The 11,362-nt window shown below is 45.9% G+C and overlaps 1 pseudogene; it reads right to left on the bottom strand.

Moving 5' to 3' along the window:
* Positions 1-8,408: 8,408 nt before the first annotated feature.
* Positions 8,409-8,978, bottom strand: LOC130681806 (glyceraldehyde-3-phosphate dehydrogenase-like; annotated as a pseudogene).
* Between the last annotated feature and the right edge of the window lie 2,384 nt (positions 8,979-11,362).

The following is an 11,362-nucleotide window of genomic DNA, read 5'->3' as shown; positions in this document are numbered from 1 at the left end:
CTCCTGTGACGGGTTCTGTAGCCAGCAAGGCGTGATACACGGCAGCCAGTTGTTTTTCTATCAAAGTGTATCGTACCTCTGCCCCTTTCCAGAGTTGTGACCAGAATCCAACGGGTTGGTGAGTTCATTCAAGCCGCTGCCAGAGACCCCAGCCATAACTGTCTTCAGTCACGTGAACATCCAGCTCACAGGGCCTTGATGGGTCTATCACACTCAAGGCCTGCATGGCCTTGACTGCCTGTTTTGCTGTAGTAAAGGCAGATGCACATGTCTCATCCCAGTCCCACCTGATGCCCTTTTGTACCAACCAGTATAAGGGCTTCAGAATTTGTGCCAAGTGTGGGATAAACACTCTCCAGTAGCTTAGAAAACCCAAAAACTCTTGTTGCAATGCTACAGTTGTAGGGATAGGAAAGGCGTGGCCTTTATCTATTACTGCTTCTGGTATAACTTTGGTCTTACCCAACCAGAAGACTCCCAAGAATTTGACAAACTAGGTCCCTGAACCTTGGTACTGTTCACAGCCCATCCTTTCTCCTGTAGGTGTTGCAGTAGTTCAGGTGCTGCACCTTCTAGATCTGAAAGAGAATTGGACATGAGCATATCATAAATAAAGTGGTACAGCCACATCACTGGTGGTTTCTCCCATATAGCCAAGTACTGGGCTGCAAGTCCATGACAGATGGTGTGCTATGGAGGTATCCCTGTGGTAGGATGGTGAAAGTCCATTGCTGTCCTTCCCACATGAAGGCAAACTGTTCCTGACTTTCATGCTCAATGTCAATGGAAAAGAAGGCATTAGTAAGATCTACCACATAATGCTATGTTCCTAGTTCATGGCTGAGTGTATCCATCAGGCCTGCAATAGAGGGAATGGCAGCACACATAGGGGGTATGACTTTATTCAGTTCTCTGTAATTCATAGTCATATACCAGGAGCCATCTGGCTTTTTTACTAACCACACTGGGGAATTGAAAGGACTATGGGTGGGCTTTATAATACCCACCTTTTCCAGCTCCTGAAGAGTTTCTCCAATCTCTTTATGCCCTCCAGGCAGTTTGTATTGTTTGGTTTTAGTCACCCACCGAGGCACAGGCAAAGCTATGGGTGGGTGCCTAGCATGTCCTCAGAACTGTCTTCAGTGTGAACTCACCTTCAGTGGTCTGCAACCATAGACCCTGCAGGATATCAATCCCCAAAATATGCTCAGGGATAGGAGATATATACACAGTATACTCTTTTGGGGGTAGAAGCCCTATTCCCAAAGGGATTTGGACTTGTTTCACTCTGATAGCCTTACCCTCGTATCCATCTATGATAGTGGGGGTCCCAGAGAACCATTTGGGGTTACCATGAATCAGTGAACATTCAGCCCCTGTGTCCACCAGAGCCCGGACACATTGTATGTTCACTGGGAACCAATGGATAGGTACTTCAACATGTGGCCTCCGGTCCCCCCTGGTCCCTAGGGCAGATACCTCGACCTTCCCCTCAGTCAAATCGTGTTCCCCAATCATCTTACTGTGTCAGCTTGAGTGAGGTTGGCTCACTCTCCAGCAGGAAGTCTTGCAGACACACAGGCCGGACTTGTGGCTCTGTCATTGACCTCTGCCTCTTTGGTCTTAATGGCTGGAACTGCTGCTCTGGTTTCAGTTGTTGCCATAGCTCTAGTAAGATCCTATTGGACTTCCATCTAATTTCCTTCCGTCTGCTCCTGTCCATATTAAATCAACCCACATCTGGGTCCTCATAACCTTCATGGGGCCCTTTAAATTCTTCTTGTGAGTAGCACACCTTATTTTTTTGTTGTTGTTCCCATTGCTTCAGCCTCTCCTAAGTCTGCTACTGTACCTGTCACTCTCTTATGGGCTGCTCTATGTGAGGGGAAAGAATGCCCACTAGATACCCAAAGGGGGATGTGGGAGCCTTTTGAAGCACAGTATTTCTCATCCTATTAGTGAAAATCTCTTCATCTGGGCCATAATTCTCTGGACTATAGATGGCATTTCTTATGCCTAGCCCTTGTAACACCTGTTGGAGCTCATCATATGTCTACCATCTAACAGGAAAGGATGGTAGATCACCCTGATTGGGCCACACAGCATGAAGTGCAGCCATAAGCCAATCGAGGAGGGAGTGACTCCCTGGGGTCTGATGTGCATTTTGTAATTACTACCTTAAGGCAGGCTGCACTGTCAGGGAAGCCAGCTTTCCCATCACTGATCCCAACAGAACAATTCCATCCCCTCTGGAAGTCCCACAGATGCAGGAGCCAAGCTGATATTGACTCCAAGGGCTTCTGCCTAAATTGGGAGCCCAAGTCCACCAGCTCAGTCTGAGTATAGGGGCGGAGCATAGAGTGCTCCACGACCTGGGGAGGGGGGCTGCCCTTCTCCTTGGGGAGCTTTCAGGTGCTGGGTCTTTCTTTACAACCATTGGGCATGCTTTCAATACAGGAGGGGTCAGTGCCTCTGGACCACCCCTTCATCCTTCCCCAGGTCCCCCATTTCTGGGCTGATGGCACCTTTCTCTCCCCTCCCCCAAGTGCCTCCTGTGCTACAATCTTTACCTTTTCTACTGTGCCTCACAGGAGTGCTAGCTCAGTACTCAGAAGCTCTCTTACCTTCACCTCAATGCTTTGCAGCTGGCGTTCTCATGCCACCTCTGTCTGTGCTTCCCTCAGGATTTTTTCTTTTTCCCTGATGGCCTCTTCCTCCTTCATAACACCTGGCATTGCTGCTGTCTTGTTCTGTAAGGAATCTATTACCTCTCCAATGGCACCTCACTGTTGGCGTTCTTGTGTTGCCTCCTTTTGCAACAATGCCATTTCCTTCTTCAGGGAATCCACAGAAGTTTGCAGCTTGTGTTCTCATGCTGCCAATTCTAGGGTATTTTTCAGGAGCATGTCCTTCTCTTCTGTAGACTTCTTTAATACTGTGAGAAGCAGCCAACCTACAGTCCCCACTGCCTCATGGGCACTCTGTCTCTCAAAAGACCTATTTACTATACCAAGGGCTAACCGTACTGCCTCAGGTATCACCTCCACTTGCCTCCAGTCCTGGGATGGAGACCAGTTCTCTAGGAGGCAAGCCACCTCAGACCCTATACTCACTGCGGGACTATCCACTCCCCATTCACAGGGGCAGCCTGCTGAAGCACCCTTCCCATAAGGGCAGCCTGTCCTTTTCCTTGGTCAACAATGAACCCTGCCAACTATGCCAATTGTCTTGGCAATGGGTTTCCAGCCCAGACTATTTCACTGTGAATTCAATGTGACCAAAGAAATTGACATCAAAACATTCTTTAGGGTGAAAGGGTTTACTACCTGGCTTGTTCTCCCAGCGGTAGGTGGAGCACTAGCATCTCTGCCTCCACCGAGAGCACTGGGCCAAGCTCTCTATATAGTGCAATAATAGCTTATTGCCTAAAGGTGTGGAAGTGGTAGCCTAGCAACAGGCCAGTTACAGCATCAGGTGGTTTAAGTTCAGTGAGGATCCTGACCATAGGAACCCCAACTTCCCCACTACATTGCTATTGATTCTATATAAAGAGCCCCACCCAGTGCTCTGGGTGATATGGTGACACGGCTGCAAGGCTGCAGGAGAGCAGAGCAGAGGCTGGAGTGGTGGCAGCGCTGAGGACAGAGGCCTAGGGGAAGGCTGTGCGGGATGACTGTGTGGGCAAAGAAGCCCAGAGGCAGAGACTGGCTTGCTGCATGCAGACTCTCTCTGAGTGGACGGGATTCAAGTGATTGACCTGTCACCATGGAAATAAAGTTGGGTATAATCCTTTAACCCCAAGAACGTTCTACTGTGATTCCTTTGGTCACATTGAATCCATAGTGAACTTGCCAGGAGCTGAAACCCATTGGCAAGGCAATTGGCAACAGTTGGCAGGGTTCATTGGTGACCAAGGAGAAAGAACAGGGTTGCCCTCATGGAAGGAGTGTTTCAGCAGGCTGCACCTATGGACGGGGAGACATTCGAGTGAACCCTGTGCACATGTGGTGCTGTGAAGGGGTGGAGGACTGGGGTCCACCCCAAGAGAAAGCTGACTGAAAGGCCGTCAGTACAAAGTGCTGTGCCCCGAGAGGAAGCAGCATGAGAAGGAGCAGTATGGGTGTGCAGGCTGCCAGGTGCCATGGAGCAGGTGAAGGAAGGAGCTGCACGAGAAGCAGCAGCACGCAGGCTGCCAGGTGCCGTGGGGCAAGAGAAGGATGTGAGCCGTCATCCCCAGAAATGGAGGAGCGGAGGTTTGACAAACAGGTCGGGGTGGAGGCCCTGCCCATGCTGGAGGCACCACTCCCTCCTCGGTTGAGACCCCACCTGGTTGAAAGCTGGTGGAAAGCCAGGACTCGGTGACTGCGGGTTCTTTCAGGAGCGGTGCAGCCCCCTCCTCAGGTTGTGGAGCACTCCATGCTCTGCTTCTATCCTCAGGCTCAAGCACAAAGGGAAACACGGTCTGCTTCTTGATGGAAGAATTTAAAGGGCCCCATGAAGGTCGTGAAGATTGAGATGTGGGTTGGTTTGAAAAGGCAGGAGCAGAGAGAAAGAAACTGGACTGGAGCTGTGGCAGCAACTGAGACTAGAGCAGTGGTTCTGGCTGCCTAGGACAAAGCAGAAGGCAGAGATAAAGCAACAAGATCGGCCTGTGTGTCTGCAAGGCTTTTTGCTGGAGAGGCTGGAGAAGGTGGGTGTTTTAAGGCCCACCCATGGTCCTTTTGGTTAACTCATTTGAGGAGAACTGATTTGAAAACAGCCAGGATGACCACTTGGTGGCAATGGATCTCCTCAGGCTTTAGGGTTATTATAATTTGTTAGAACTGGTTTGAATATGCAATGGATCTCCTCATGTTTGAGGGTTATTATAATTTGTTGTAATTTTTGTTATTTGTATATTTGTTGCAGCCTCTGTTGTTATTATGGAATTTGGTTACAATGCTCCAGCTTTCTCATACAGGGAGCATTGCAGGGGATTGAGGGCACATAAATTGAGAGGAGAGAATCCTGGAGGGGTGGACTGTGGATAAAATGAAAGTTCCTGTGGCCAGGATTCTCACCTGGCATCTCACCTGGCATGGTTGGCTAGCTCACTACACACCTGTGGGCAATACGTTGCTATTGACTCTATATAAAGAGCTCTACCCTGTGCTCTGGGTGATACAGTGGCCAGGCTGCAAGGCTCCAGGAGAGCAGAGCAGAGGCTGGAGCAGTGTCAGCACTGAGGACAGAGACCCAGAGGATGGCTGTGTGGGATGACTGTGCAGGCAGAGAGGCCCAGAGGCAGAGACTGACTTGCTGCATGCAGACTCACTCTGAGTGAATGGGATTTTAGTGACTGACCTGCCACCGTGGAAATAAAGTTGGGTATAACCCTTTAACCCCAAGAACATTCTACTGTGATTCCTTTGGTCACACTGACTCCATAGTGAACTTCCCAGGGGCTGAAACCCATTGGCAAGGCAGTAGAAAGGAGTGTGATAAAGTGGTCTAGACTTTAGAGGCTTGGCCAGCAAATAAAATGTGGAAGCTCCTGGATGTGCTTTGTGCTTCTTATACAAGGGATCCTCTGAAATGAATGTTCAAGACCATATGGTTTAATCCCTGTACCTTACAGAAATATTGTCTCATGTTTGAAGAGATACTTTTGGGACTTAGTCATCCCATGCATGGAAGCTACACCCTTCTTCAGTCCCCAACCTCTCTGAGAAGGGAGGCAACTTCACGCACACACACACACACATATATATTATATATATATATGTATATGTGATACATATATATATATAAAACTTTACATACATATATATTTTTAAGTAGCTGAGAGAAAAGCCAAAAAGACAGAGTGGCCACTGATTACAGGATGAAATCTGAAGCGACATCTTCTTGCATTCCATCCTCCAGTCCCATGGAACAGAGCTAAACAGAGGCCCATGTTGGCCTGTTTCCTGATTTCAGAAACATAAATCCAATCAACTGAAATGCCTTCTGTTTATACTGGCTATCCAAGCCCCCCAAACTTTACACAGGAAGTCATTAAAATTCCTTATATTCTCCCTAGGCAAAGGCAGACCCAGTCAAGTGACTTCTCTCTTCCTCCTATCCAGAGGAGACCTAGGTGACTAGCAGCCCTCAATACAGGGAACACCCTTTTATCTGATCATTTGCAGATTGTCCCATTTGGAGTCTTGAGTGGCATTTTCATTGAAATGCCCAAGGATTCTTGATGGACCCAGGAATGGCCACTTATCTCTTTCATTGTACCTGAGAAAGCCCATATTGTCCCCTCACAGGGCCTACCCAACCTAATTTCTCATTTTTTCCTTCTATAGTCACACCTGAAAAAACAGGGCCCCTACTCAGGCTGAGAAATTCAGCCCCAGAGAGCCACAAACCCTTCAGTCTTCAGTGTTTGGAAGACCAAAGGACCAGATCTCCACTTCCATTTGGCTCTTTGAAACTCAAAACCTGAAACATCCTGTTCTTTTGCCACATCTGCTTCTTTACCATACAGCTGGACCTGCTCCAGTGGGGGCAGAAGGATGAATTTGAAAACATCATCTTAAACTTTACGTGTGCCTTGTCATCAACTTACAAGGAGAGCTTAAGCTAAACCATGGCATTCTTCTCATTCCTTCTTTTCTAATTAACAACATATGATCTCCATTCCCTTCCTGCACTCCCCTCTCAGGAGCTTCCTTTTTTCACAGTCCAAAGATACTTGAAGTTCAGGCCAGCATGAGCCAATGGCTTACCCAGGTCTTGTTTTCTTCCCCAAGAGGAGTCCCCGATTACTTCTTTCAATGTACCAAGCTGCTTCCTCCTCAAAAAATATCCAGCTTCATCCTGAAGAGACAAGTATAAGGGCACTTCTGGTTCTATGCCTTCTTTGGTTTGCTGGATGCTCCCTGGCCTAAGCCCTCACAGTGAGCAGAAAGAGCAAGCAAGCAAGCAAGCAAGCTCTGAGCCAGCCCTTCCCAGAGTTGGTAGTTTTGACCTCATCAGCCCCAAATTAAATTTTCTGGCTCTCTTTCAAGCTTCCAGCACTCCCACTTACTCCCTTCTTGTTCTAGTTATATGTTTTGAAAGAGCATTTCCCTGAGCAGAGAAAGAGAGGAGGAGGGAGGGAAGAAGGGAGAGAGGCATGGACATACAGACAGACACATGCTTAACACTCCCCCACCCCAAAACAGAGACCAAGGCATAATTCACTGGGGTTATTTGAGGAATTAAGGAACCATAAAGTACATGGCCAGGGTGCTAACTAATTCTAAAACTTCTTTGTGAGACCCACATTTCATCAGGCTCCTATTTTATACTCATAGGACCTCTTAAACTCCATCTTGGGAAAGAGCTTCTGTCCTTGGTTATAGACCTCCCACAGAGCCAATGTCTGGTGACGGCCTGAGGAACAGCTATTCTTATGTCATACTAATATCTGTTCTTAATGAACACACAAATAAAAGCATAGACAGAAATAGGGCCTGAGGGTTCCCAGATCTCAAGACCAACCTAGGAGCCCATGGGAAGCCCCCTACCTCTATACAAATACATGCAAAAGAGCTTCCCCTATCACACAGAGAGCACACATGGGAAATATCATACCTCTCCCTGAATGAGCCAGTTGCCTCTACTAAGTGTGTTATAGTACTGAGGCTTTGCACCTGTGATATATGTCATGGTCTTTTGGGTTAGAAGGTGATACTCATGATGGTGTCACAGCTGCAGTGGTGCTAGTGGCTAAAGAAACATATCCAGCCAGCTTTAATTCCTGTGAGTAGATCAGTAGGGAAAAAATACAGTGTAAAATGATACAAAGAATGAAAGGGGAAAGTGTCTCAATATATTCTACAAGGCCTGAGCAGACATGCTTAGAGACCATGAGCTAAGGCCCTTTTCTACTCCATGTCCAAACAGTATCTGCACTAAAGCGATTATTTGCAATGCCTCATATTTTTTAGCTGGAAGTTGTCTTCAAAATTTTGCTCAAAGCAAACCACTTCATTTTTTCCCTGCTGGTATATGTTAATGGTATCCTTCTTCTAGGGGATGTGGGATAGGAACCATATGGAAGATGAAGATGTTCAATGTGTTAAGGGGTAGATTTGAGGCAAATGTCCTCAGAAATGAGGGCCTCTCTCTTCCTCTTGTACTGGGAGTACTGGTTCAGGGCTCTTACTTCTTAGAGGCCATATGAATGATGAAGTCCACAATGTGGTTCCTATAGCCAAATTCATTGTCATACTATTAAATGAGCTTGACAACATGGTCATTGAGGGCAATGCTGGCCCAAATATCAAAGATAAAGGAATATGTGTCACTGTTAAACTCATAGGAAACAACCTGGTCCTCTGTGTAGGTCAAGATGTTCTTAAAGCGGTTTTGCAGGGATGATGATCTGAGAAACACTATGACAAATATACCAGTTTTCCAGAGGGGCCATATACCTTTTTTAGGATGGAAGTGCTTGTATGAACTGTGATCACAAGTCCATGATCCCAAAGTTGTCATGGATGAATAACTGTGACCAGGGTGCCAAGCAGTTCATGGTGTAGGAAGCAATGCTAATAATCTTGAGGTAGTGATCATACTTCCCATGGTACCCTTTCATCACCAACATGGGACATCAGCAGAAGGGGAAGAGATGATAAGTCTCCAGCCCTCAACTGAGCTGCAGTCTTCTCCAAGAGAGGGAACAGATGAATGGACTTCCACAATATATGCACCACCAGCATCATCCCATTTGATGTTTACAATACCTCACCCTGAAGATGGCGATAGGCTTCTTATCATTGACAAGCTTCCCTTTCTCAGCCTTGACAGTGCTGTTGAATTTTCATGGGTGAAATCATACATGCAGAGGATATAGTTTAGGAGGTCATAAGCAGTGACAACATCTACTTTGTCACAGATGAAAGCAGTCTGCCGACCAGGTGCCCAAGACAGCCAAACTTGTTTATTCACACTTTCACTATCATGTCTTTGGAATGTGGCTGGCACTGCACAAAATGGTGCATCTATGTGCTAAGCACAGAGGAATAGATAGCAAATCATACCATTTTTATTGTTCAAATAAGAGGTTAGGTTATGAGGCTTCATTGTTCCACAGCCATCACTAAATTTTATTCATTGAACAAAGTTGTATTCATGCATTCCTCTCTCTCTTTCTATGCCCACGTTGCTCAGCCTAGAGAGATATAATCACACAACCAAACTAGGGTTCTATAGGGAAAATGGAAGTTCCATGGGCAGGATCCTCACCTGATCCTAATCTACTAGCCCACTGTGTAGGTGCAATGATGTAGTACTTAGCCTACTGTGCAGGAGCCTGCTTGCACACCTGTTGGCAATGAGCCATTATTGTCTGTGTTGCTATAAAAAGAGCTACACTCCAGTGCTAAGGGCAGAGGGGAGCAGAGGCTGGAGGTGAGAGCAAAGCCTGAAGTGGAGACAGAGCCTGGAATGTAGGCATCACCTGAGGCAGAAGCTGGAGCAGAAGCAGAAACAGATATGGACTTGCTACTTGCAGACTGCCCTGGATGTGGATAAGATTCTAGCACTTGACCTACCACCATGAGAATAAAGCTTGTTATAAGCCCCTTTTTATTTCCAATGTTTCATTGTCATTTTTTGGTCTCACAGAATCCAGAGTGAGCTTGCCAATGGTTGAAACCCGCTTCGGCCCAGAGCTAAGGTTCCTATAAAAGCTTGGTCTTTAGCAGCTGGAACCACAATGCTACCTAGAAATCCCTCCATATTGCCTCAGTCAGTAACATTACCCATCCCTTTAGTGCCTGTTCAAAACTTTAACCTCTCTTCTCAGACTCCTTCTCCACCCCATCTACCCCTTATTCTTACAGCAGTTTGCTTTGCTTCCTCTATTACCAAAATAATAGAGGCCATCTGGGAATAGGAGTAGCCTCCAAATTATGTCTTGATATGGTGACAAATATATCTACATCTAGAGCCATCCTTGTCTGATTCCCTTCTGCCTGACATCTGGATCTCATATATACCCCTTCATATATGTTTTGAGATTTTCACTAATTTTCCTTTTGATCAAGACCACCTTTAATCTTTTCCAGTCTCCTAGTTCCTTCTGCTCAGTATTTAGATGGTCAAGCCTTATTCTAATAATAACAACAAAGAAACAAAAAACTCTCAAAAAACATCTCCAGCTATCATCCTATGCATTTCATTATCTCACTGCATGGGAACTCCTCAACCCATTATAACCTGTTTCAATCTGGCTGAAACTATTTTAAGGTCCACTCTTAATTGTCAAATTCAGTTTACACTCCCCAACCACTACTTGACTTCATTTTCATTGTCATTTGATACCGTTGGTTACTCCCTTCTATTTAAAACTTCCTTTTCTCTTGACTACCATGGAGGTATCCTTTCCTGTTTTTTTCTCCCTACCTTTAGGATTACTTTTTCTGTCTCCTTTGCAGTCTCTGCCTCCTCAGAAAAACCTTTGAATGCCATTGTTTCCCAGGGTTCTATTCTCAGAACTATTTTTTTGTCACTCCACTCACTTTCTGTGGGTTAACTCATCCATGCCCATGGCTTCAATGGCCAACAACTAATCCTTTAACTTCTCTAACTTATTGTTCATTAACTGTCACACCAGAAACATGGTTAGCACCATCAATAGCTTGCTTTCTTTCATTCCTCACATCTACTCACTCATTGAGCTATGTCAATTCTACTTGGTAAATCTCTCTCATCCATATCCCTCCTCTCCATAACTTAAGCCCGTATCATTATTACTCCCAATTGGTCTGTCTGTATGTCTCACCTTCTTCCAGTGCATCCCTAATTGCAGATAAAATGATCTTTCTAAAATGCAGAGCTGATCAAATTTTTTACCTTGTTTCAAATACTCACTGAAACATAATTTCCATTATTTCTCTAACTTTCCAACTGAAATATCCCCAGGAGCTCGGGGGTAATTAGAAGCAGCCTAGTACAAGTAAAAACTTTTCCATCTTTCAGCTTAAGAATTTGTAGTCATTTAGCTTTCTACTCCATATTATATCTATATTTGTTTTAATATAAAATTACATATTGCTGAAAGATGGCAGCATGAAAGGTGAGACAGAAACCTCCTCCCAAAACAACATATAATATGAAAATATAGCAAATATAACTAATCCTGAAAGAGCAACAGGAAAGAAGGCTGTGGCAGGCTGCCTACATCTGGGGAAAACAGCAGACCTCAAGGAAAAGGGTAAAGTACCAAAGCTATGATCCGGAGGGACCCAAGCCCTTCTCCAACCCCAGCCCACCAGAGGGAGGAAGAGAAATGGAGTGGGGAGGGGTGGAGGCCTAGGACTGCTGAACATACAGCACTGGAGAT

Source organism: Manis pentadactyla, chromosome X, assembly GCF_030020395.1.
Source record: "Manis pentadactyla isolate mManPen7 chromosome X, mManPen7.hap1, whole genome shotgun sequence".
Taxonomy (NCBI): Eukaryota; Metazoa; Chordata; class Mammalia; order Pholidota; family Manidae; genus Manis; species Manis pentadactyla.
This window is presented reverse-complemented; position numbering and strand designations above follow the sequence as displayed.